The sequence below is a fragment of the Petaurus breviceps genome, unplaced genomic scaffold (genome assembly GCF_028583685.1).
Source record: "Petaurus breviceps papuanus isolate PSGF00001 unplaced genomic scaffold, PetGlider_PUasm1.0 186, whole genome shotgun sequence".
Taxonomy (NCBI): Eukaryota; Metazoa; Chordata; class Mammalia; order Diprotodontia; family Petauridae; genus Petaurus; species Petaurus breviceps.
In genome coordinates this window covers 10646732-10673383 of record NW_027185798.1, presented here as the reverse complement: position 1 = coordinate 10673383, position 26652 = coordinate 10646732, and the positions used below count along the sequence as shown (strand labels likewise).

Here is a 26652-nt window from a genome sequence, read left to right as displayed (position 1 = left end):
CCTGGATGGTGTCTCCCTGAGTCATGAGGACTTGCCTTGGAAGAGAGATTGGAATGTGTGGAGACATTTTGTAATTGCTTCTGGTGTGCTAACCATTTAGTTAGGAGAAGCCTTTTCTGATTGGTTGCTTACATAGATTTTGGAGTGTCTTCCAAAAGACTGGGGATGGCCTCAGTCCAGTCTCTTTGGCCATCTTCTTTTTGGCTGACCTCTTGGTGGATCATCTGGATTCCTTCACTACTGACCCTAATGGCAGACAATGTTGTAAGGGGAGAGACCTTGGGCCCTCCCCACCAATGCCACCATGTGACCCTGTGAATACCAGCCTGATCCTTTGCCTGCCTTGACATTTGTCCTTCATTTTAATTGAAGAGAAGCAGCCTTAGTAGCCCCTAGGTTTCTTTTCAGGAAACACAGTGCTGAGGATCAAGGAATGACCTTTAGGACCTAGCTGAGGCAACAGGTACAGAATATTTATAGCAGCTCTTTTTGGGGTAACAAAGAATTGGAAATGGAGGGGATGCCCATCAATTGAGGAATGGTTAAACAAGTTGTGGTATATGAATGTGATGGAATACAATTGTGCATAAGAAATGAGGAGCAGGCAGATCTCAGAAAAACCTGGAAAGACTTACATGAACTGATACTGAGTGACATGAGCGGAAGGAGAAGGTTATACACAGCAACAGTATCAACCAACTTTGATAGACTTGCCTCTTCTCAGAAATACAACGATCTAGGACAATTCCAAAGGACTCATGATGGAAAATGCTATCCACATTCAAAGAAAGAACTATGGAGTCTGAATGCAGATCAAAATATAATATTTTAATTTTTAGTAGTTTTTCCCTTTTGTTTTTTTTACTCTAACAGCATGACTAATGTGGAAATATGTTTACATGGTTGCACATATATAACCTATATCAGATTGCATGCCATCTTGGGGAAAGAGAGAAGGGAGGGAGAGAAGGAGGGAGAAAAAAAAATTTGAAACTCAAAATCTTATAAAAATGAATGTTGAAAATTTGAAAAAATAAAACATTACTTACAAAAAAAAGAAAGTGTGCTAAGACTGATCCCACTCTCCCCAGAGATCAAAGTAGCATGGGAAAGAAGGTATCTCTAAGTCATTGGGGAAAATATACTTTTGATATAATTATCCTTTTAAAAAAACTAATTGATGGGTAGGGAAGGGAATATTCCTAGCTAGGAACATAACTAGGGGACATCAGTGAGTGCTTCATGGAGGGTGTGGCACCTGACCTGGGCCTTGAAGGAAGAGAGAATTTGAATAATTGTAGAAGTGGGAATGGATGGATGGTCATTTGTAGAAGAAAGGAAGGGTGGCATGTGAAAAAGCACTAAGGTGTGGGACAGCAGAGCAAAATGGGAAAAGAGTTACATAAGGTGAGATAAGAAAGATAGATGAAAGTTAAATTATGGAAAGTTTTGAATGCCAGGAAGGGGAATGTAGATGTCATGAAACTGGGAGGTACTAGAATATAAAGTCAAGATCCAAAAAGATCTCAACAGGCTAGAAAGGTGAGACAAATATAACAAAACGATAGTCATTTGGGATAAATGTCAAGTCTTACATTAGGGTTCAACTAATCAATTTTACAGCACTGTATACTGGAGACATTGCAAGAAAACTATTTGTGTGAAAGAGATGTTGGGAGCAACAGACGAAAGAGAGGATGTGAGTGGACTGTAAGCTCAATATATGTCATCATTTTGATATGAAAGTCCAAAAGCTAATATGGTGCTAGGAAATATTTAAAATATTAAATGGCACAGGGTACAGGCTAAGGGAGGTGATAACTATAAGTTTCTTTTGCCTTGGTCATCCTGTATTTAGGGAACTGTATTCAGTTCTGAATGAGGCATTATAGGAAGGCATTTACTAGTGGGAATGGAGTCAAAGGAGGGTGACCAGATTGCCACCACTGGAGAACTTTCCATGTCATTATGAAGGAACTGTAAATGTTTATTCTAAAGAAGAGAAGACTTGGGGGTGGGAGGGGCATGGCATCCATCCTCAAGTATTTAAAAGGATATCATATGGAAGACAGTTCAGACTCCCTCTGGTCCCAGAAGGCAGCAATAGGTAGAGCTGATTGAAGCTGAAGAGAGCCACATTTCAGCTAGCTACAAGAATGAAATCTTTTTTAATAATTGGAACCATCCTGAAGTGGGAGATTTATAGGATCATTTATTTAGAGCTAGAAGGGGACCTTAGAGTGCAACTCCCTCATTTTGCAGAGGCGGAAACTGAGACCAAAGGAGGTTAAATGACACATCTCAGTCACATGGCTAGTAAGTGTCTGAGGCAGGATTTGAACTCATCTCCTGTCAGCTACAAGTCTATACACTATTCGCTATGTTACTTAGCTGCCTAATGGTAATGAGGTCCCTCTCGTTGGAGGTCTTGAAGGAAAAACTGAATGCTCATTTATCGGGGATGGCATAAAGTGCATCCTGTTCAGATATGAGTCGGACTTGTTGGCATCCTTTCCAGCTTTAAGAGCTTATGATTCTGAGTCTATGTATAATTTTGTAGGCCAAGTGAAGTCACTGCTTATTTGGGCAGTGGAGTGATGTGATCAGTCCTGTACATTAGAGAGATTGCTTTGGCAAGGCTTACTAGAGAGACAAGAGACAGGAGGCAGGAGAATCATTTTAAAACTTATTAGAATAGTCTGGGATGAGGGTCTAGACCAAGGTGGTGAGAGTAGGAGGGGAAAGGAGGGGACAGATTCAGGGTAGATTCATCATGTCTTGGCAACTAATTGAGTAGAACTGGTATGAAAAAAGAAAGAAAGAGTCAAAATAAGTCCAAAGTTTTGAGCCTGTATGTCTGGCAAGATGGTCTTGTCATTGACAGAAATTTACAAGCTGGGAAACTGACTGTGAGTAAATTGTGAGGGAGGAGGGATAATGAGCTCAGTTGCTGATGGGTGAATTTGAGGCGCCATGGAGAATTGCTGGTAGGGATCTCCAGCAGACAGTTGGAGACTTGGTACTGGAGCTTGGAAGGAAGACTTGGTTTGGGGGAAGGGGAATCTAGAGGTTTGGAAATCTGTGTAGAGCTGTAAAGGGATGAGATCACAAAGGAAGGAACTGTGGGAAACAGAAAGGAGAGGGGAATAGAGAGAGAAAAGGGAGAGGAGAGAAAGAGAGAGGAGGAGGAGGAGGAAGAGGAGAAAAAGGAGGAGGAAGAGGAAAGGGGGAAGGAGAGGCAGAAGAGGGGGTGGAGGATATTGGGAAGAAATTTGGGGGACAGTCACTTACAAGACAGGAGGAGAAAGAGGGATTACTGAAGAAGAATGAAGAATAGGCAGATGGAGACCTGGAACTGGAACCAGGACAGCGGCATGCTTCTGAAACCAAAGGAGTGGGAGACAACAAGGTGAGGCTTCTCAGCTCAACCAAGTCAGTCAATCAGTCGGTTAACAAGCCTCTGAATGATTATATGCTACATACACTTTGCTAAGGGTTGAGGATGCAAAGAATGGAAGTAGCACAGTCCCTGCTCTCAGGCAGCATATATTCTAACGTGAAAACAAAAATTTAAATACTTTTGTAGTACGTGCAAGGTTTACACAGTGTAGTTAGAGAATATTTTAAAGTGACTCGCCTGGGGTCAGGAGGCAGAGGTAACATGTTGGAATATAAACTCAGGATCCAAAATGATCTCAGCAGACTAGAGGTTGACAAATCTAATATGATGACAATCAATGGGAGTAAATATAAGTGTTCAAGAAATCAACTTTATAGCACGAGATAGTGCTTCCGGAAAGCTATTCATGTGAAAGAGATAGTGGAAGGCAGAGGCTAGGGAGAGAATGTACATATAGGAAAGCTTCAGAGATATCTACAAAAAAATCATAGACTAGGATTTGCCACTGAGCAGATTAAATATTTTGCTATGATAATAATTTAAATTATAATAAATATATTTAGTTATGTGATATTAATTATAAAATTACTGTCTTATAATAATAATGAGAAGAATAGAACGAACTATAATTTATACTGAATTGTTTAAGGTTTACAAAGTTTTTCAGACGTTATCTCTGAAGGACCCAGAGGGGTAGATGTTATTATTATCCCCTTTTTACAAATGAGGAAATTGAGGCCCAGATAGATGAAGTAGCCTGCCCAGGGTCACATAACTAGTAAAGCAGAGGAGGTACGATAAGAAGTCCTAGGCCGGGTTTTGCTGCCCTGTATACATCAAACGTGTCTGCAGATTGATGAAGGAGATGTTTCCCATGCCAGGGGTTGTGGGAAGGTGTGGAGGGAGTTCTCAGTCCAAACTGGTGATGAGTTTATTAACACAGATGATCAATAGCAATAGGTCCTCATCAATTTGATATCTAATTTAAAATGTTGAGGTTTCAATGTGCTCGTTAAATAACATAATAGATTTACATATTTTAATTATGCTCCATCGATTCTGAACATAATGTAATTAAAAGACTTTTCAGGAAGCAGGATTAATGAGTGGGGTGGCCCAACATATGGTGTGAGGTGCTGTGTGGAGTGGACTGGGGTGAGAAGAGGTGAATATTGTTCCTTGGTGAGTAAAGCGTCAGCTCTAGCAAGTGAGCCACAGACAGCCCTGGAGTCCAATTAATGGTAATCAAAGGCTAATGAAGCACTGAGCACGAGTGAAGACAGGACAAAGAAGAGACTTAGGGGGATGCACACATGCATGCGTGTGTGTGTGTGTGTGAGAGAGAGAGGGGGGGAGGGGAAGGAGAGAGACAGAGAGAGATGGAGAAATGAGGGGTGTGTGTGTGTGAGAGAGAGAGAGAGATGAGGGGTGTATGTGTGTGTGTGTGTGAGAGAGAGAGGGGGGGGAGGGAGACATAGAGAGAGGGAGACAGGGAGGAGAGGGGGAGAGAGAGAGAAGGGAGAGGGAGAGAGACAGAGGAGAGAAAGAGAGATGGAGGGAGAGAGGGAGAGATGAGGGGTGTGTTTGTGTATGTGTGTGTTCCTGTGTGTGCATGCACATATGTAGGTGCATTGAGTTTTCATTTGCATGTGTGTACGTATGTGTGTGCATGAAAGTATGTGTATGCGTGTGTGTGTTTAAGCTGCAGAAATAGAAGAGGAATGTCAAAGCAAACACAATACAAAGGAAAGAACCTTGGATTTGGAAAAGTAAGCGATCATTGAATACAACCCCCTCATATTTACAGAGAAGGAAACTGAGGCCCATAAATGTGAAATGATTTGACCGAACACCCACAGGTAAAAAATAGCAGATCACAGAATCAAATCTAGGTACTCAGAGTTCAAATTGAGTGTTCTTTGCCCTATAAGGTACTGTTTCTAATAGTCACTCTATAAATATTTTTATTGATTTAATTAGTCAATTAATCATGCACTGCTTTGTGATATCTCTCATCTTCTGTTACATATCTTTTTTCCTATCATTATTATGTCTTTTCTCTCTGAGGAGAATATATGCTTTTTGAGGACAGGAATTATGGGCCTTGCACATAATAGGTCTTCCTTCAAAATCTACTGAACTCTTAAAGTCCTGAAATCTGTGATTGTAAAGCCATGCCTATCCACTGCTAGAGTGACAGGTCAGTTCAAGGAGAAAGTTAGGGTATTCCAAATGAAAGCCAAGGGAGATGGTCATGTCACTCTGGCTGTAACGCCAAGCTAATGATTAGTATCAGTCTCCTTTCAAAAGAACAAATCTGACCTATATGACCTTTTTGGTTATCTATACACATATGCATGTAGGTATAAATATATTTTATGCATTATAATTCACATTTACTTTTTTCACTATTTATAATTATTGACAGGAAATAGGAAGTGCTCTGTGTGTCTATAGATGTGTGTATGAGTGAGTGTTAAAGTAGAAAGATCACTGGCTTGGGAGTCAAGGGACCTGTATTCAGATCACTCTCTGAAGTTTACTACATTTATGACTTTGGACAAGTGACTTAATTTCTCCTGAAATTTCCCTCAGTTTCCTGAAATTTGTAATGCCAGGGTTGGACTATGCGACATCTGAGATCCCTCTAATCTTATGATCTTCTGTGTGTGGGGGTGTATACATACACATGTGCATACACATACACACACCACACACTTTGGGGAAGGGGGCAGAGTTTAAAATTGAATGAAAACATATTGCTTATTTTTTCAAACAAGTGTGTAGAATGTAGCTTTTTGGTTGTTGCTTTACAAAGAAAGTGGTTGGTTGATTGAAATCATTATTCCAAGACCCAGCAAAGTGTCTTGTCCATAGAAGGAACCTCTGAAATGGTCATTATCCATTGAAATATTCACCAGGCAGGTTTATATATATATTCAGCCATGTTCATTGGTTGAGGACTATTTCGAAATAAATGATTTTTTAAAGTGTCCAGCTGCTCCTCCATCCTATGTTCTCCCTTAGGCACCTTACGGTGTCTTATATTGTCTCCACTTTATCCCTCTCCTTCTCTCAACCCTTTGATGTTTGTCTTATGACCTTAGCACTTCACTGAAACTACACAGTCCAAAGTTACCAGTGATCTCTGAATCGCCAGAGCTGAGAGTTGCCCTTTCATCAGTGCTCATCTTCTCAACTGCTCGGCTGCATGTGCCAGTATTGACTGCCTTTTCCTCCTGGGCACTCTTTCCTCTCTGGATCTGTGTAATGGTGTTCTCTTCTGGACTCTCTCCTGTCTATCCTATGACTCATTCTCAGTCTCCTTTGTTGACTTATCACACATGTCACGCCCCTAAATTGTGAGTATCCCCCAAGGTTCTGTCCTATGTTCTTTTCTCCCTGTTCATTCCCTCTCTTGGTCGTCTCAACTGCCCCCATTAGTTTAACCATAATTCCTAGCCCAATTGCTCTCAGGCCTATATATCCAGCCCCAGTTTCTCCACTGAGCTTTGGTCTCATACCACCAGCTGTCTATTGGACATTTCAAACGAGATGTCCTGAAAATGTCTTAAACTCAACATGTCTAAGACTAAAATCATGATTTTCCCCTCTAAGCCCTCCCCTTTTCTAAATTTCCCTCCTTCTGTTAAAAGAATCATGTCCTTCGCAACCTCAGCCTTATTCTGAACTTTTCATTCTCCCTCACCTCAAGTGTCCAGTCAGCTGCAATCTCTTGGTATTTTTACTCACAAAAAACTTCTTCCATCTAAAACACACCGCTTCCATCTTTGTTTAAACCTCACCATCTCTTGCCTAGAATAGATTACTGGAACAGCTTCCTGTTTGGTCTCCCAGCCTCATTTTTTCCCACTCCAACCCATTCTCCATTCAGCTGCCAAAGAGATTTTCCAGATCTGCCCATGTCCCTCCTCTCCTCAGTCCTCTCAGCGGCTTCCTATAACCTAAAGGATAAAATATCAGCTCCTCTGTTAGCTTTTAAAAGCCCACACAAGCAGCCTTGATGGACATTACTCCCTGTCCTATACTATGAGGCCTGGCTCAAGTAGCCCCATCTCTGCGCTTTACACACAACATGACTATCTCCCACCTTGGGTCTTTGCATCGCTTCCTTCAAATCTGGAATCAGTTCCCTCATCGTGTAGACTTCATACAATCTCCTTCTTTTATTTTCCACCAACCAAAATCCATCTTAGTATTTCAGTAACACTGAATATATAACATTGATTACAAACAAATGTACAACTTTTACATTGCGAAACAATTGGAGAGTTTAAGATGTAAGGACAGAGGTAAATGACCCATGGAAAATTTCTGGTAAGTAGCTGATCTGGTTTCTATGATCAAATGTAAGATTTCCTTTAGGAGGCAGCTCCGGCATCATGTTCTACATGAAGCCTGTCTCGCTTCCCCCCATCTCAAGTGCCCACCTTCCCAAATTACCTTGAATTTAGCACCTTTATACAGACTTCTATTTATTCACTTTATATTTGTGTCAAATACTGTTTTTGCCTGATGAAGTGAGTCAGAAAAGGGATTGTTTCATCCTTTTAACTTGTGTAGCCCCTTGTTTAGCACATTCTCCTTCCCCTTGCCATCCCCACCACAACATGTGTTAGGCTGCCTAGAGATAATGCCATTACCAGAAGAAGTCAGTCAGGCAGCTCAGTAGATAGAGCTCCTGAGTTGGTGTGTGGAAGATGGTGTAAATTGTCATCGTGGAGTTACCTCAGTCACGTCCAACTCCTCATGACCCCATTTAGGGTTTTCTTGGCAAAGATACTGGAGTGCTTTGCCATTTCCTTCTCCAGCTCATTTTACAGATGAGGAAACTGAGGCCAACAGGGTAAAGTGACTTGCCCAGGGTCACATAGCTAGGAAGTGTCTGGTGCTGTATTTGAACGGAGGTCTTCTTGACTCTGGACCTGATGCTCTATCCACTGTCCTACCTAATTGCTCCATCTTAGTAGCATTGCCATTACTTTTTAAAAAAAAATGGTAGAATTTGTCTTGGTATCTTTTCTTTGTAGTTTGTTTTATATATCCATATAATCCATCTATCTATTCTTCCTTCCATCCATCCATCTATCTATCTATCTATCTATCTATCTATCTATCTATCTATCTATCTATCTATCTATCTGTCTGTCTGTCTGTCTGGCTGGCTGGCTGGCTGGCTGGCTGGCTGGCTGGCTGTGTGTCTATCTATCTGTCTGTCTGTCTATCTATCTGTCTGTCTGTCTGTTGTCTATCTGTCTGTCTGTCTATGTATCTGTCTATCTCTGTTTCTGTGTTGTCTCCCTCATTAGATTGTAAGCTCCTTGAAGGCAGCACTGTCTTTTCCCTGTTTTTGTATCTCCCCCCCACTTAGCTCAATGCCTGGAATATTATTAGGTGCTTAATAAATGTTTACTGATTGATTGATTACTTTTGCATCCCCTCGATTTTAATTTTATACCTACATATTGTAAGGATGCATAGATTCATAGATGGACAGGGCTGGGAAGAGATGTCAGTGAGCACCTAAGCCAACCCTCTTGTTTTGCTGAGGCTGGGCCTTACATCCCACGTTGACTCAATTTCATCATAGAATAGAGGAAAGTATGCCAGGACCAGAAGACGCAGATTGGACTCCCCATTCTGCTCCTCATTATTTGTGTAGCTTTGGGCAATTCATCTAACATCTCTGGATCTCAGTTTCCATCTGTAAATAAGGGATTTGTGCTGGATGACCTCCTTCTGGCGTTAAACATGCAATCCTATGACTTTTCTGGGACCCAGTTTCCTTTTCAATAAACAGAAGAGCTGTGTTTAGATATTTCTAAGGTCCCTCCCAGCTCCAAAGCTATGATGGCTATGCTCCAAGGCTCCTGGCTTGCGATCTTGGACTCTTTCCAAGATGCTGCACTGTCTCACCTGGTATAGAATCTTTATCTCTCTGCTCTCAAACCAATGCCAAACCAAGGACCGCTTTGTGTTGCTAAGGATAAAGCCAGCCCTCTGAGAGTGGCTGGAACATTCCCAGGCTCCAGTAGCTGCATATTCACACATTTCTGGGCCTTTTGCTGAGCTGGGCTGTTTCTCTCTTTAGGTCAGCTCCATCTATCATAAATATCTGGAAACATTTCTGTACAAAATTGCCCATGTAGTGCACAAATATCCTAGGCCTCCATGCAGGCCTCTGATACAGGCCTAATAGTGACCATGACTTAGTTTTATTGCCCAGGGCTGGGTATCCTTGGTCTCAGAGGAACCTGGAGTGCTTGGCAATCTGTATCTTACATTCATTTCACCATCAGTGGCCTCTGGGGTAAGGCATGACTGCTACTTACCTGGACATTGTAGGCCAATAACCCAGCTTAAGATCAGAAGGAAACAGGCCCCAGTCCACTGACAATGACCAGGAGGAACTGAGAGTCAAAAGAATTGGCAGTGATAGCCTGGTCTGGCCTGCTATTCAGGTCCCAGAACCCAGAATCAGCCATGTTCCGTGGTATCAATTAGCTGTAACTTTTATAACATGACACGAATAACAACAACAAAAATAATAATCCATTTCATGTCCATTCCATTGACTTCAACAGAGTGCTTTAGTAGACACGGGCTAGAGACAGAGGACCTGGAGTTGAATTCTAGCTCTATCTCAGGCCTCAGTTTACTCATCTGTTAAAAGAAGGGATTGGGCTGAAATATTTCTAAGGTTCCTTCCACATCTGAATCTATGGGTCTGTGAGCCTCCATTCTTTTGGTAAGCTCCTACTGTGTGTGAGGATCTTTCTGCTCTCCTTATACCTGCATGGTACTTTGTGGCTCCGTGTATTTCCATGCCCATTCTTTTGGTAAGCTCCTACTGTGTGTGAGGAGCTCTCTGCACTCCTTATACCTGCGTGGTACTTTGTGGATCCGTGTATTTCCATGCCCATTCTTCCATTTGGTTTTAAAAATAATCCTATGAGACAGGGAGGGCAGTAACTATGGTCCCCACTTTAATAAGGTGTCTAAGGTCCAAGAGAAGCCAATGTGACTTTCCCAGGGTCACACAGCTAGCTAACTAGCGGTCATGCCAAGATACAAGCTGAGGTGTCCAGTCTGTCAGTCCTTTGTTTTTTCAACTACATTATATCAAAAGCATTCACAGAATGCAAAAGTCAGAAGAAGAGATACAAGGACACTCTCAAGGTCTCTCTGAAGAACTTTGGAATAGAATACATGACATGGGAGATGCTGGTAGAGGAATGTCCAGCATGGCATGCCCACATCAAAGAAGGTGATCTGCTCTATGGGTGAAGGAGAATTGCAGTAGCTAAAAAGAAATGTGAGATATGCAGATGTAGAGAATGCACCCCCAACATTCACATGGGCTATTTGTGCCCAATCTCTGGCAGGGCCTTCTCAGCTCATGTTGGCCTGGTCAGTCACATCCGGGCATGCTGTACCTTGACTCTAACACAGTGATGTCATTTTGATCCTCTTCGAGAATGAAGGACCATAACCAACATTCATTTATTTTTTACTTAATAGTAATTTTTCAATTACATGTAAAGATAGTTCTCAACAGCCATCTTTGGAAGATTTTAAGCTCCAAAAATTCCCCCCTCCATTTTCTTCCTTTCCCTACCCCCCCCCCCAAGACAGCAAGCAATCTGATATAGTTTATACAAGTACAATCATGTTAAACATGTTTCCACATTAGTTATGCTGTGAAAGAAGGCTCAGAACAAAAAAGAAAAGCCAGGGGAAAGGAAAAACAATAAAAGAAGTAAAAATAGTATGCTTTGGTTTACATTCAGACTCTACAATTCTTTCTCTGGAATGGTTAGCGATTTCCATCACAAGTGCCTTGGAATTGTCTTGAATCATTGCGTTGCTGAGAAGAATTAAGTCTAAGTTGACCATCACACAATAGCAATCAACATGACATTGCTTCAGTGTTAGGTGGTACAGTGGTTAGTGTCCTGGACTCAGAGTCAGGAACACCCAAGTTCAAATCTGGTCTCAGACACTTATTTGCTGTGTGACCCTGGGTAAATCACTTTATCTGAACTCACCTCAATTTTCTCATCTGTAAAATGGGGACAATAAGAGTAGCCACCTCTTTAGGGTTGTGAGGACCAAGTGAGATATTTATAACGTACTTAGGGCAGCATCTCACATATTGCAAGTGTTATATAAATGTTATTGTTATTATATCAGAAGACTTTGATTCAAATCCTATCCTGCCCCTTGCTGGCTGAGTCCTTGGACCAATCACATAGAATATCAAAAAGACTCAAATGATTTAATGAATTGAAGTCTTATATAAAATCGGCCTTGCCTCAGTTTACCCCTCTGTCAAATGTGGACCATAATTCCTACTATTATCCCAAGTCTCCAAACTCCTTGGTGACAGAAACCCCTGCCCTCTTCAATAATACTCTCCAAAATACAAAATAGCATGAGCTCAGTAACCAGTGAATCTATTCAACTCTTCCTTTTTCAACAAGATGTTTGGCCCAGGCTCTTCAATACCAGCATAGCCCAAAAGCCGGAACTTGCCACCCAAACAAAAGAGAAGCTCAGAAGTTATCTAGAAAATCCCAACTTTGGACCTAAAACATACAGACTTACTACCAATGCTACATACAATTCCTCTCCATTTACTCTTGGTCATGGCGGTTATTGTTCAAATATCTCATGGATATGGAATCTTATGGATTGAGGCATCCCTTCTAATGGTACCCATCTTAATCCATCCATATCTGGTTCTCCTATGAAATTCTTGTCCATTATTTCCTGCAAACCCTCTACTATGGGGACCAACCAATGTACTGGGGTCCATTCCCCTGAGTTTCTTGAAAGTACTTGAGTACCAGTGGAGCACTCCAAGACATCCCCCATCTCTCAGTCTCCATACTAGTTCTGACCTTCATCATTTCTCTACTTGGACTGTTAGAGTAGTCTTCAAGTTGACCTCTCTGACTCTAGACTTTTCCCACTTCAATCTATCTTTCAAATTGATTTTCCTAAAACAAAGTTCTTAATATGTCACTATCCTGCTCAACAACTGTCAGTGGCTCCCTATTATTTCTAATGTTAAATATAAATAGCTTTCTTTGTCAATTGGAATATGTCATAACTTAGTCTCTTCCTAATGTTCTTTTCTCCTAATACGTTATTCTTCTCCATGAACTGTGGTCTAGTCATTTTTACCTACTTTCTATTCCTCACACACTAACCTCCATCTCCCAAATCTCTGTTTTCGCAGTGTTGTCCCCCATACCTAGAATGCTCTCTGTCCTCACCTCTAAGAATCCTAGTCTGTCTCCAAGACTTAGCTCAAGCACCACCTTTTGTAGAATTTCCTGATCCCCACCTTCATACCTATCTTGCAGATACTTAAATATCATATGAATGTAATTTCTCCTGCGTTAGAATGTAAGTTCCCTGAGGGTGGGGACAGTTTCTTTTTATTTTCTGGAATTGCAGTGCTTAGCACATTACCTGGTATACAGGACACTTTGAATAAATGTTTGTCTATTGATTACTGATTGATTGGCTTGCCCATCTGCCTTGGAACATGACAAAGAAGAGTCCATTTCCTTTTACAGTCAACACCCCTTTGATGGAATATGTTTGTCTTTTATTTTTGACCCACAATTCCTTATGGATAATATATGACAGTTCACCCACACTCTTTCCCCAAGGATGCCCAGACTGTTGAGAAAGGATGGGATGACCAGATAGGAAGAGTGACGTGGCTGTTGACCCCAACTGAATGAACCACCAAATTCTAGAAGGATGAGGATTTGCCATCTGCCCCCAAGTCACTCCATTCAAAGTTCTCCAAGTCTTGTCATTTGTCCTGACGCGGTGCCCTCCAGTCCCTGGGCATTGTCATCTGACCCCCCAGTGCACTCTAGGGACCCTTGGGCCTTGATGTCTCCCACTGCGAAACTCTTCCAAATGAACTCTCTTATATATCTTGTCTCCCTCGACTAGAGCTCAGGAGGACTTGGCCTCAAATTGTGTCTCTGTTACTTATTATCTGCGTAGTTCTGTTTGTCCTTCTTTCTTTAAGAGGACCACGCCATCACATCAGGGAGATGATGACACGACTTGCGATTGACTTGGATTTCAGTGAGGCAGGTCTGTGCGAGGTCACCAGCCTCCCTTTCTCCTCCAGAGCCATCTGGGTCGAGTGACCTGATACTCACCAGGACTACTGGAGATGACCACATTACACGCTGTCTGTGTAACAATCCCACCGAATAAGTAACACAACCTCTCTGAACTTCTGTTTCCTCCTCAGGAAAGTTATAGAGTTGGATTTCACTGGTCTCTGAATTTCTTTATACTTCTCAGTCAGTGACTCTTTGATTTTAGCTTCTCCCCCCATCCCCCCCCAACATACACACACACACACACACACACACACACACTTAAAATTCAGAAACCCCCCAGGGGCCATTCCAACTCCTTACTGCTCTGGATCTCACTTCTCTGTTTCTCAGTTTCTTAGTGAGATTTCTTGAAGCTGTCAAGTTAGAGATGCCCATGCCTCACATTCTGATGGAATGATGTCTGTGCTTACACCACAACTTAATTCTTCCTCTCCGTTGATTTGTCATTTTAATGTTAAATAACAAATGTGGACGGTCACCAGGATATTAAGGGATGGTTTCCTTCTTCCTGACTTTCGATTTATGTGTCTGTTTATTTACTGATAAGTGTAAGTGGTCCCTATCGCCTTTCACACATAATCCCGCAAATCCTTAGGATTTGTTTTCACAATTGATTAGAAAAGTCAATGCTGTACATGAAGGATTAGAAAAAGAAATATCTGGAATCTACTTAGGGCTCTGTTATCTCATGGGCCACCATGATGCCTCCAAAACTTACATTGCCACCTTTTTCTAGGATGTGTTGGGGGAATCTTTAGGTCTAGATGCCATATTCATGATTATAAATATCAATCTGAACTGCTTTTATAGCTTTAAAAAAGAGTTAAAGAGCATGAAGTGTATGAAATTGAACCAGGAGCAAATCCTTGCTAATGTTTACATAATGTTTACAATGGCTACAATAATATAAAGAAAAACAAACAAAAAGGAAGCAGAATATTGAGTAATTGGAATGTCTAATCTTGATTCAAGGAAAGAGATAATGTATTTGGCTGAGAATTAGTACACTCTTGGCACAAAATGTCATAAGTATCTTCACTGTTTAGGATGGTTTGGATTAAATATTTTTCTGTCATAAGGGAAGGTACAGTAGCCTAGTAGGAAATTGGTGATGGCATTGTTGGATGTGGTTATTTTTTTATATTTTGTTGTTGTTCCGTTTTTTGTTTTTTTTAAGTCCTGTCCAACTCTTCATGACCCCGTTTGGGTTTTGTTTTGTTTTAAGCAAAGATACCTGAGTGTTTTGTCATTTCCTTCTCCAGCTCATTTTACTGTTGAGGGAACTGAGACAAACAGAGTTAAGTGACTTGCCCGAGGTCATACAGCTAGCAAGCATCTGGGATCACATTTGAACTCAAGTCTTCCTGAATCCAGGCCCTGTGCTCTACACACGGTGCCCCTCAGCTACACCCATTCCTTAGATTTAAATATCCATAAATTTATTTTTTTTTGTATCCAGAGACACAAATCAAGTTTAGAAACAGGGATCAAGACCCTTGAGAATTGTTTCAGTCAGTCAATAAACATTTGTCAAGTGCCTCCTGGGGACAGACAACACCTGTCCCCAAGGAGCTTACAGTCTAACGAAAAGCTTGTGACCTAACTGTGTGATTTTATGATAATAAGGAAAGATTACCTTCTCCTTATGCTGTCATCTCAGAAATGTTGGAAGATTCCAACTCCCAGTATTTTCTTGACTAAACAGACTTGAAGATAAAAAAGAATAACTATTCTGTCCAAACTCTTTAACCCAGCAATCCTACGGCTATCTCAAAGAGATTCAAAGACAGTAACAAAGGCCTAATATGTACTACGATATACATAGAGATATTTTTTTTCTGATATCAAAGACCTAGAAACAAATTGGTACCTATAACTTGGTGAGTGAATGAAAAAAGTGGTATATAAATATGGAATATTATTGTGAATTAAGAAAGGAAAATTCCAAGGAATTCAGAGAAAGGTAGGGAAATTTCTATGAATAGACAGAGAGTGAAAGAAGTAAAATCACAGGAACAACATCATGATGACTGTAATGAAAGAAATGAGAGTAACATAGAAGGAAGCAGAACTGAAATGGAAAGAGGAGAGAGAAATGGTGAAAAATTGCTCTTTCCTCACAATACTGAGGCAGGGAATCTCATCTTAGGGCAGAGTATTAGATTCTTTTTCTCATATGGTATCATTTGGGGAGTTTTTTATTGTCTTCCTTTGTTTCAAAGGAGTTGGGGGAGCATTTCCAGGAATGACAAGGTATAGGAGATAAAGTGCCAGAGTTGGAGCCAGAAAGACATGAGTTCAAATGATGATTCATTTAACTGCTTCTGATCAAGGCCATCCATAAAATGAGGGGTTTCTAAGGTCCCTTCCAGATGGAAATCTATGATCTTCTGATAAAATAGAAGGCAAGAATAAAAGTTACTCCAGGCTACTCAGAGATATGCAGAGACTGGGAGTTGGGCCAGATGAGCCCCTGAGAGGTTTGTGATGTTATGATAATGAGGTAAGAGAGATTCACATCACTCTACCTTCCTCTTACAGTCCTTTCTCAGAAGCATTAGCATATTCACCCTCATTTTCTGCACAGCTCAGCAGCTGTGAAGGGTAGGCTGAGCTATTCCAATAGAAAGGGATATTGAGTGCTTGACCCCTTCTTCAGGAACGCATAGCTTCCCTGTAGTGATTTTAAAGAAGGAGATCTATGTACAAGACCCTAACAAACCTTGCTAAACTGGGTACCGCTTCCCAAAGGAAACCTTGCCAAAAAAGAGGCTCATTAAACAGCAGGATATCTCAAGACACTGAGGCTAAGCAAGCCCACGTTGGTGGGGCAAGTGGTTGGGTGCCAGAGGACATCTGGAGAGATGGTCAGTGACACATCAAAGGCAGGATAGCCATAAACTCCAGGAAGATGACAAAAGGCGTGGTTGCCAGCAAACATTAATTAGGCAGAGGTCTAGGCAGCATCAGAAGGTAGATGGAACCTAGCCATAGGGACAGGACTTTATCTCAAAGAAGACCTGAAGAAATAACACATGACCACAGTCCTAGAGAATGTGGAATATTGCTATGAAAGAAATACTTAGTATACTTCACTTTTTGGCAGAAATCTGCTGGAGACCAGTTTATTAATTAAATTAAGCTAAGCATTTCTGAGGGAAAGGAAGAGGATGTCATCTTGCCTTGAAAATCCTCCTTTCAAAATCTTTTTCTAGTTACAGTTTCTAGAGTTCAAAAAAAGGGACAAAATCCTATAAGATAAAACCTAGCTTAAAAATTCAGGTAAAAGCTCAATTGACAATTTTGATTCATGAAACAAAGAAATAGTCACTTAGCTTCTAGGACTGCATTGGAGAATCATTTTTTAAGCCACTTAATCCCTCTTTGACCACTTACCTCTAGGTATTCTCCTTTTTTCCTGGTCAAAGGTGAACTCAAGAGATGCTTCTTTTAATTGAATTAATCAAATACATGATTCCTATTAGTCTTCATCATTACTTTGATCAATTTCTGGGAGGAATGCTTCCTGGGCTGATCAAACCTCTCCTGTTAAAAACGAGTTAGGCCTTCAATAAGAATAGTGTAAGAGACATTTCAGTGAAGAATATTTCAGAATTGATAAAGACTTATAAGGTTTACCATCTGGATTAGACCAAAATTAAAACACTATCCTAATATTATTTTGTAATGTGTAGCCTAAAGAGAGAAGGAAGAGGGATGGAAGATTTGCATGTTTCAGTACTGGGCAGAAATTTAAGCCAGTGATTTAAAAACAGAGGATGGAATCCATTTGCTCAGGATAGGAAACCAAGGCAAAGTCTTTCTGTTCTTAAGAAGGAGGCAAATGCCTCCTTTCTGACTAGAATTGAGCCTGTCAATCAAAGTCAAACTATTTTTGGTAATTTCAGATGATGAAAGGCAGGACATTTATAATTAACAAAATTATAAAAGAAAATTTTATCCAATCAACTTTGACCTGCTGTTCCCTTCTTCTGGAATAGCTGGGAGAAGATGGCAATTCTCTGTGTCTCTATTTTTCTGTCTCTCTTTCTCTGTCTTTTTATATCTCTGTCTTTCTGTCTCTCCCTCTCTTACTCTCCATTCCCCTTCCTTCTCTTTTTCTTCCTCCTCCTTCTTCTCTTCTCTTTTCTAGTCTTTGTCCTCTTGTTATTTATAACTCCATTCCATATTCTCCCAGTCTCCTAGTTCATCATTCTGGAAAGTCCTCTAATCACTCAATGGCATGTGCCCATTGCAAGATGAGGGGAGGAATAATAATAATAGCTAACATTTGCAGAGCAAATATTATGTGCCAGCCACTGTGCTAAACTCTTTGCAAATATTATGTCATTTTATACAACAACCCTGGGTAGAAAGCATCAGAGATGTTGTTAAAATACACATAAATATACACACATATATGTATGCACATGCATGGAGAGAGAGGGGAGGGAGGGAGGGAGAGAGAGAAAAAATGTTGGCTAAACTGAGCACTAATCCTTGCAATCTGACCCAAGCCAAGCTAGCTAACATTTTTTTTTTCTTTTTTGAGTTGGAAGTTGGGTTTCTCTTTTTTTTTTTTTTTATTAATTTGTTTGTTGACTTTTAGTTTACAAGATTCAATTCCACCATTCATTCAGTTTCACATTTTATCCCCTTCACTCCCCTCCCCCCCATGGCGGCTTATAGTCAAGTATAGGATCTGTAAATACTTTCACATTATACATTAGTCAGGTTATAAAGATGGATTGTATCAGATGGAATGAAAAATGGTAAAGAGGACATAAAATCAAACGAGAAAAGGAAAAAGATCAGGTATTTTGCATCCATCTGCATATAAACTCAGTTCTTTCTAGTTCTTTCTCTGGATGCACACACTTCTCTCCATCATGAGTATTTTGGGATTGACTTATATCACTGCATTGCTGAGAAGAGTCCAGCCTATCAAAGTTGGTCATCACACATACATTGTGTCTGTAATTGTGTACAAATTTCTCCTGGTTCTACTCTTCTCACTCAGCATCAGTTCGTATAAGCCTCTCCAGGTAAATAAGTTCATATGCTCCTCATTTCTGATAGCACAGTAGTATTCCATAACATGCATATACCACAACTTGTTCAGTCATTCCCCAATTGATGGGCACCCCCTTAATTTCCAATTCTTTGCCACCACAAAAAGAGCTGCTATAAACATTTTTGTATATATGGGTCTTCCTCCCACTTCTATGATTTCTTTGGGATATAACCCTAGGAGTGGTATTGCTGGGTCAAAGGATATGAAATTATTTATAGCCCTTTGGGCATAATTCCAGATTGCTCTCCAGAAAGGCTGGATCAGTTCACAACTCCACCAGCAATGCATTAGTGTTCCAATTTGCCCACATCCTCTCCAGCATTTGTCATTTTCCTGTTTTGTCATCTTAGCCAATCTGACTGGTGAGATGCGGTACCTCAGAGTTGTTTTGATTTGCATTTCTCTAATCAGTAGTGATTTAGAGCATTTCTTCATGTGCTTATAAATATCTTTAATTTCTTTCTCTGAAAAAATGCCTATTCATATCCTTTGACCATTTATCAATTGGGGAATGACTTGTATTCTTATTAATTTGACTCAATTCTCTGTATATTTTAGAAATGAGTCCTTTGTCAGAGACATAGTTTGTAAAAATTTTTTCCCAATTTCCCACCTCCCTCTTAATCTTGGTTACATTGACTTTGTTTGTACAGAAGCTTTTCAATTTCATGTAATCAAAATTATACATTTTACATTTTATAATGTTCTCTAATTCTTGTTCAGTCATTAAGTTTTTCCCTCTCCACAAATCTTAGAGGTAGACTATTCCTTGTTTTCTGAGACTGCTTACAGTATCAACCTTTATACCTAGATCATGCACCCATTTAGACTTGATTTGGGTATGTGGTGTTAGATAATGGTCTATGCCCAGTTTCTTCCATACTATATTCCAGTGTTCCCAGCAGTTTTTGTCAAATAGTGAGTTCTTATCCCAAAAACTAGGGTCTTGGGGTTTATCAAACAATAGATTACTATAGTCATTGACTTCTGAATCTCGTGTGCCTAATCTATTCCATTGATCCACTCCTCTATTCCTCAGCCAGTATCAAGTAGTTTTGATGACTGCTGCTTCATAATACACATTGAAATCTGGTATAGCTAGTCCACCTTCCCTAGCATTTCTTTTAATTAATTCCCTTGATATTCTGGACCTTTTGTTCTTCCAAATGAATTTTGTTACTATTTTTTCTAGCTCTATAAAGTAGTTTTATGGTAAATTAATTGGTATGGCACTAAATATATAATTTAATTTAGGTAAAATTATCATTTTATTATATTAGCTCGACCCGGCCATGAGCAATTGATATTTTTCCAATTAGTTAGATCTGACTTTATTTATGTGAAAAATGTTTTGTAGTTGTGGTCATATAGGTTTGTTTTGGCAGGCAGATTCCCAAATATTTTACAATGTCTATAGTAACTTTAAATGGGATTTCTCTCTCTTTTTTAAGCAATCTGGGTTAATTAACTTGCTCAAGGTTACATGGCCAGTTGTTTCTGGGTGTGGTGCTATCTGAGCCCAGAGTTGATCCCCAGGTCATCCCGACACTGGAGCCGGTGCTCTTACTCGCTGTGCTACCTGGCCTCCCTGGGATTTCTCTTTCTATCTCTTGCTGTTGAATTTCATTGGAAATACATAAAAATGCTGAGGATTTATGTGGGTTTATTTTATATCCTGCAACTTTGCCAAATTTATTTATTGTCTCAAGTAGTTTTTTACTTGATTCTCTAGGATTTTCTAAGTATATCATCATATCATCTGCAAAGAGTGATAGCTTGGTCTCTTCTTTGCCTAATTCGATTGATATTTTTTTTCTTCTCTAATTGCTACTGCTAACATTTCTAGTACCAGATTGAATAAGAGGGGTGATAGTGGACACCCTTGTTTCACCCCTGATCTTATGGAAAATGCTTCTAGCTTCTCCCCATTACATATAATACTTACTGATGGCTTTAAATAGATGCTACCTATTATTTTAAGAAAGGTTCCATTTATTCCTATACCTTCTAATGTTTTTAATGGGAATGGATGTTGTATTTTGTCAAAAGCCTTTTCTGCATCTATTGAGATGATCATGTGGTTTCTGCTAGTTTTATTGTTGGTATGATCAATTATACTGATGATTTTCCTAATATTAAGCCATCTTTGCATTCCTGGAATAAATCCTACCTGATCAAAGTGTATTATTCTTGAGATATGTTGCTGTAATCTTTTTTTTAATAAAGCAATTAGGGTCAATTAACTTGCTCAAGTTTACATGGCCAGGTGTTTCTTGGTGGATGCTAAATGTCTGAGACTGGATTCAATCCCCCAGGTCATCCCGACACTGGGGCTGGCGCTCTTACTCGCTGTGCTACCTGGCTGCCCCTTCTGTAGTCTTTTTGCTAGTATTTTATTTAGAATTTTTGCATCTATATTCATGAGGGAGATTGGTCTATAATTTTCTTTCTCTGTTTTATCTCTTCCTGATTTAGGTATCAGTACCATATTTGTGTCATAAAAAGAATTTGGTAGGACCCACTCATTCTTTAGGATCAAATTGTTTAATTTCCAGTTAGTTTTTAGTCTGTCTTTCCATGGCCCTTTATTGCATATAATTTTTATTGCATAATGATCTGAGAAAGATGCATTTAATATTTCTGTTTTACTGCATAGAATTGTGAGGTTTTTATGCCCTAGAACATGGTCAATTTTTGAGTATGTACCATGAACCGCTGAGAAGACAGTATATTCCTTTTTATCCCCATTCAGTTTTCTCCAGAGATCTATCATACCTATCCTCTCTAAAATTCTGTTCACCTCCTTAACTTCTTTCTTGTTTATTTTGAGGTTGGATTTATCAAGTTCAGAGAGGGGGAGATTACGATCTCCCACTAGTATAGTTTTGCTATCTATTTTTTTCCCTCTAATTCCTTTACCTTCTCCTCTAGGAATTTGGATGCTATACCACTTGGTGCATATATGTTATGTAATGATATTACTTCATTCTCGATGGTGCCTTTTATCAGGATATAGTTCCCTTATCTCTTTTAATTAGGTCAATTTTTGCTTTTGATTTATCTGAGATAAGGAGTGCTAACCCTGCTTTTTTTTTACTTTAGCTGAGGCATGATATATTTTACTCCAGCCTTTTACCTTTACCCTATGTGCATCCCTCTGTTTCAGATGTGTTTCTTGTAAACAGCATATTGCAGGATTTTGATTTCTAATCCATTCTGCTATCCATCTCCGTTTTATGGGAGAGTTCATTCCATTCACATTTGCAGTTATGATTTTTATCGTTGCTTTCCCTCCATCCTATTCCCTTCCCTGTTAATGCTCATATTTCCCCCTTAATAGTTTTCCTTTTGACCACCACCTCCCTCAGTATTCCCTTATCAACACCTCTCCCTTTTCCTCCCCTTCCTCCTTACTTCTTCCCTCCCTACTAACCACCCCGCCCCTTTCATAGCCCTTTCCCCTTCCTACTGCCTATAGGATATTTTTATACTTAATGAAGTATGTTATTTCTTCTTCACACCAAGAGTGACAGGAACAGATCTCATGCAAAGCTCCTCTCCCTCCCCTCTTTGCCTCTAAAATGATATTTTTTGTGTTTCTCCTCCATAGAATCCTATGCTTAACTGGTTGTTATTCCCTACTTGCACCAGAACCAATGAGGGGAGTGGCGGCTAGTTGGTGCAGTGAATAGAGCATCAGCCCTGGAGTCAGGAGGACCTAAGTTCAAATCCAGCCTCAGACACTTAACACAAAAACTAGCCGTGTGACCTTGGGGAAGTCACTTAACTCCAATTGCCCTCCAAAAAGAAAAAAAAAGATACACAGATCCAATGAAGGAAAAGCTCATATGATTATCATCTCCCTCCCTTCTTTTCCTCTACTATATTGTTTTTATGCCTCTTTGTGTGGCATAATTTACACTTTTCCACTTCATTGATTCCTCTTCTTCCATTGCAGTCCCTTTGTAGCCCTTAATAAGATTTTTTTTAGTCATCATTTTGTGTATTTTATACTCATACCCTCTACTTGTCTATAAACAGTTTGCTCTTATTAAATAGCAGGGTGTCTGTGTGTGTGTGTGTGTGTGTGTGTTTATCTTGTTTACCTTTCTATATCACTCTTGCATCTCGTAATTGGAGGTTGAATTTTCCATTGAGCTCTGGCTTTTTCATCAGGAAGGTCTGGAACTCTGTTATATCATTGAATGACCATCTCTTTGCCTGGAAGAATATGCTCAGTCTTGCTGGGTAGGTGATCCTTGGTTGTAACCCGAGCTCTTTTGCCTTCCAGCAAATTGTATTCCACTGCCTCCGATCTTTCAGTGTAGAGGCTGCCAAATCCTGTGCGATCCTCACTGTGGACCCTCAATATTTGAATTGTTTCTTTCTGGCCACTTGAAGTATTTTCTCTTTTACCTGCTAGTTCTGGAGTTTGGCCACAACATTTCGAGGACTTTTCAGCTTGGGATCTCTTTCATCAGGTGTCTGGTGGATTCTCTCGATTTCTATTTTACCCTCAGGTTCTAGTATCTCAGGGCAGTTTTCCTTAATGAGCTCTTGGAGAATGTTGTCCAGGCTCATTTTTTCATCATGACTTTCTGATAGGCCTATGATTTTCAGATTATCTCTCCTGGATCTGTTTTCCAGGTCAGTTATTTTTCCATTGAGGTATTTTACTTCTTTTTCTAATTTTTCATTCTTGTTGTTTTGTTTGACTAATTCTTGGTTCCTCATAGAGTTACTTGTTTCAATTTGGTTGATTCTAGTTTTTAGCAAATCATTTTCCTTGGTTAGTTTTTGGAGCTTCTTTTCCATATCATACACTTTTCTTTTTAGAGAGATGTTTTCTTCATTATAATGTTTTTCTAGTTCTGCAATTTTGTTTTTGAGAGAATTATTCATTTTTTCTTCTATCTCTCTCATTTGGTTATCAAAGTTCCTTTTGATCTCATTTAGGAGAGCTTTCTGTGCTTGGGACCCATTCCCTGTTGATGTTTCAGCTGTGGCTGTGGAATCCTCATTGCCTCCCTCTGAATTTGTTTCCTCCCTCTGAGGATGGTAGGACTTCAGAGTCTTTGTAGTCTGCTTTCTACCCATTTTGAGGCAGGGTCCTAGCCATGCCCTTCCTCTAGGGATCTAAAAGGCTTGGGCCTTTACTGTAGAGGGTTTTGCCCTGGGGCAATAGTTACTATGTTTTTAGGGTCAGAGGGGAGGATTGGAGCAGGCGAGGTTCACTCTGTCATCCTAGTCTTTGGAGGTCCTGATAGGGGCTTTTTTTTTTTTTAATTTCTGGGCTATGAAGTAGTAGCCCCAGGAGTATTTGCTGTCTAGGACAGGGGCCCCTGCATTTAGTTCTTACCTTGATCTTTCCAGTTCCAGCCCTTTGGTGATAGGCCTGGTAGTGGCCCTTGTGGTTGGTGGGACGACTTGTCCCCCCCGCCCCCTGCCCCCAGTTGATCAGGCCTCTTCCGGGCCTGCCTCTGCTCACCACTCGCCTTCCCCGCAAGCTACCATTTTTAAGCACTTATTATGTATGACAATAATGTGTTAGGCACTGAGGTGGCAAAAACAAAGTGAAAAATAATGCTGTCCTTGAGGATTATATTTTCTTGGTTTGAAATATATGAAGCATTATGGCCAAAACCAGTTCTACTTTTCTTTGAATAGGGGGGAAAATGCATGGACTTTATCTGAGTTTGACTGAGTACAGGGGCTGCAAGGAAAGGGAAGGATAAAGTTCCTTGTAAGTGGTTTAACCTTTGGATTGATCTACCAAAAGCAATTCACACCTAGATCCAAACTTCTTGTTTTTTCCTTGGCTTCCAAGGAGAAAAAAATAGCACATAGAATCATATGCATGAAAAGCCCCAGGGAGCAGTGCCTTTCCCAAAGGGGATTATCATCCTTGGCCCCAAAGGAATTAGAAGGAAAGATGAAATTGGGAATTGAATCAGATTATTTTAAGAGAGGCTGAACCATTGATATAGCCATACTCTCCAGTATATGGCTTCCTAGAAACCAGGGAGTAGGTGGGTGGGAATAGGGAGGGATATGTTACAAAATACATAAACAGAAGGAAGTGAAGAGCTCTTTAACCTCAGCATGAACAATAAAGCTATTGTGGATCCTGCATGTAGCAGCCATTATGGGCTTTCCTCATGCTGGACAGCCCACTTAGTCTCCACAGGGGGGCCAGGTTATTCTAGGTTCTTCATCAGGCTGACCTCTTGGCCTCTGCAGCCCCCCACCCCATCTGCTAGGACTCTGAAAGCATCACCTGAAGACTCAGCCCCAACCGCACCCCAAGCTGTGAAACTGAGTCAGTCCCTAGTATGAGAAAGAGGTGTGGAGGGTGCTGGGATATTTGCCTTTTCCCTATTTCAGTAACTGGTGAAAATAAAGTGTGCTCCACCCTCCTCCATCCCACAAGGACAAGCAGAGGGATAGAAGAGGCAAGTAAGGAGAGACCAAAGAAGAAGGGGACAGCAATGAGAGGAGGAGAGGCTGTGCAAGAGATGAAGGTGACAAAATATTCAAGGGGCTTTTTTTGAGACAGCTTAGGTGGCACAATGGATACAGGGCCAAGTCTGGAGTCAGGAAGATCTGAGTTCAAACTTTACTTAGACACTTACTAGTTATGTGACCCTGGACAAATCATTTTGCCTCAGTTTCCTCATCTGTTGTTATTATTGCCATTTTATACACGAGCTTAAGGAAATTCATCTCCATCTAATTATCTCTATATCTATTTATCCCTCCATCCATCCACCCATCTATCTGTCTATCTATCTATCTATCTATCTATCTATCTATCTATCTATCTATCTATCTATCTATCTATCTATCTATCTATCTACCTACCTATCTCTCTGTCTCTACAGTCCCATCCATCACTATTCAGGATACATAAGAAGGGGAAAAATGTAATCCCTGCCCTCCAAGAGATTGTCATGGAGACAAGACTTAATATTCATGAAAAAAATGGAGACAAAAAATAATTATCAGTAAGAATGCTTAAACACTTCAAAAATGTTATTTATGTTACATGGGGTCAGTGTGGGGAATCCATACTGACCACAACCCAACTCTAGCCTTGTAGACAGACTTCAAGAGTCTCTGTGGCCAAATAATTCACCAAGTTTCCCCATCTACAAAGTAGCCTCTGCCAAGTCTTCCTTCTGTAGACCTATGAACCCTTGGTCTTCATCTAGCTTGTGTGGTGGCAAGCAGAACTCTGCCCGCCCTTCAGAGGCCCACTTGAGTCCTGCCTCTTCCAAGAAGTCAGTAATTTTTCCAATTACAATCTCTGTGACCTAGATTCAGTTAACTTCTCCAGGCCTCAGTATCCTCTCCTGTTAATTAAGGGAGTTGGACTCAGTGACCTCTAAGGTCCCTTTCAGATACAAACTTATGATCCTGTGAACTCTTCATGACTGGATAACTGATAATGGTTCACTCTTTGTAAATCACAAATTTGGGGACTTGTATAATCTCTCGTCTTCCACTTAGGACTGACATGGGCATCTTATTGTAGAATAGGTTTAAATTTGGAGTCCCCCAAACTGGAATACAGGGTCAGCTCTGTTAGGTCCCAGTAAGCTGGAAAGGCTTTAGCTACAGGCTTGGTCACGGGCCATTGGCCTGTCAAACTTAGATGGTAAATTATTTGGCTACAGAAACTCTTGAAGATATGTCCATCTCTAATTGTGTCATAGATGTTGTCTTGTCTCCCATGGCAACCTCAAGGAGGGCAGGGACCACATTTTTTTCCCTTCTTGTATATGCTGAATAGTGATAGAGTGATAGATGGTTCAGAAAAGAGGAGAGAGAGGGAGGGAGGGAGGGAGAGAGAGAACTGGATAATTAGATGGATAGATGAGTAAAAGGATGAATAATTAAATTAGACAGACAGACAGACAGACAGACAGACAGACAGACAGACAGACAGATAGATAGATAGATAGATAGATAGATAGATAGATAGATAGATAGATAGA

The 26652-nt window shown here is 40.3% G+C and overlaps 1 long non-coding RNA gene across 1 annotated transcript in view; it reads left to right on the top strand.

Moving 5' to 3' along the window:
* Positions 1–3149: 3149 nt before the first annotated feature.
* Positions 3150–26652, top strand: part of LOC138162082 (uncharacterized) — a 55440-nt gene continuing 31937 nt past the window's right edge. Inside the window, exon 1 of the long non-coding RNA XR_011168536.1 lies at positions 3150–3409. This is a non-coding gene — a long non-coding RNA (uncharacterized lncRNA). The remainder of the gene's footprint in view (positions 3410–26652) is intronic.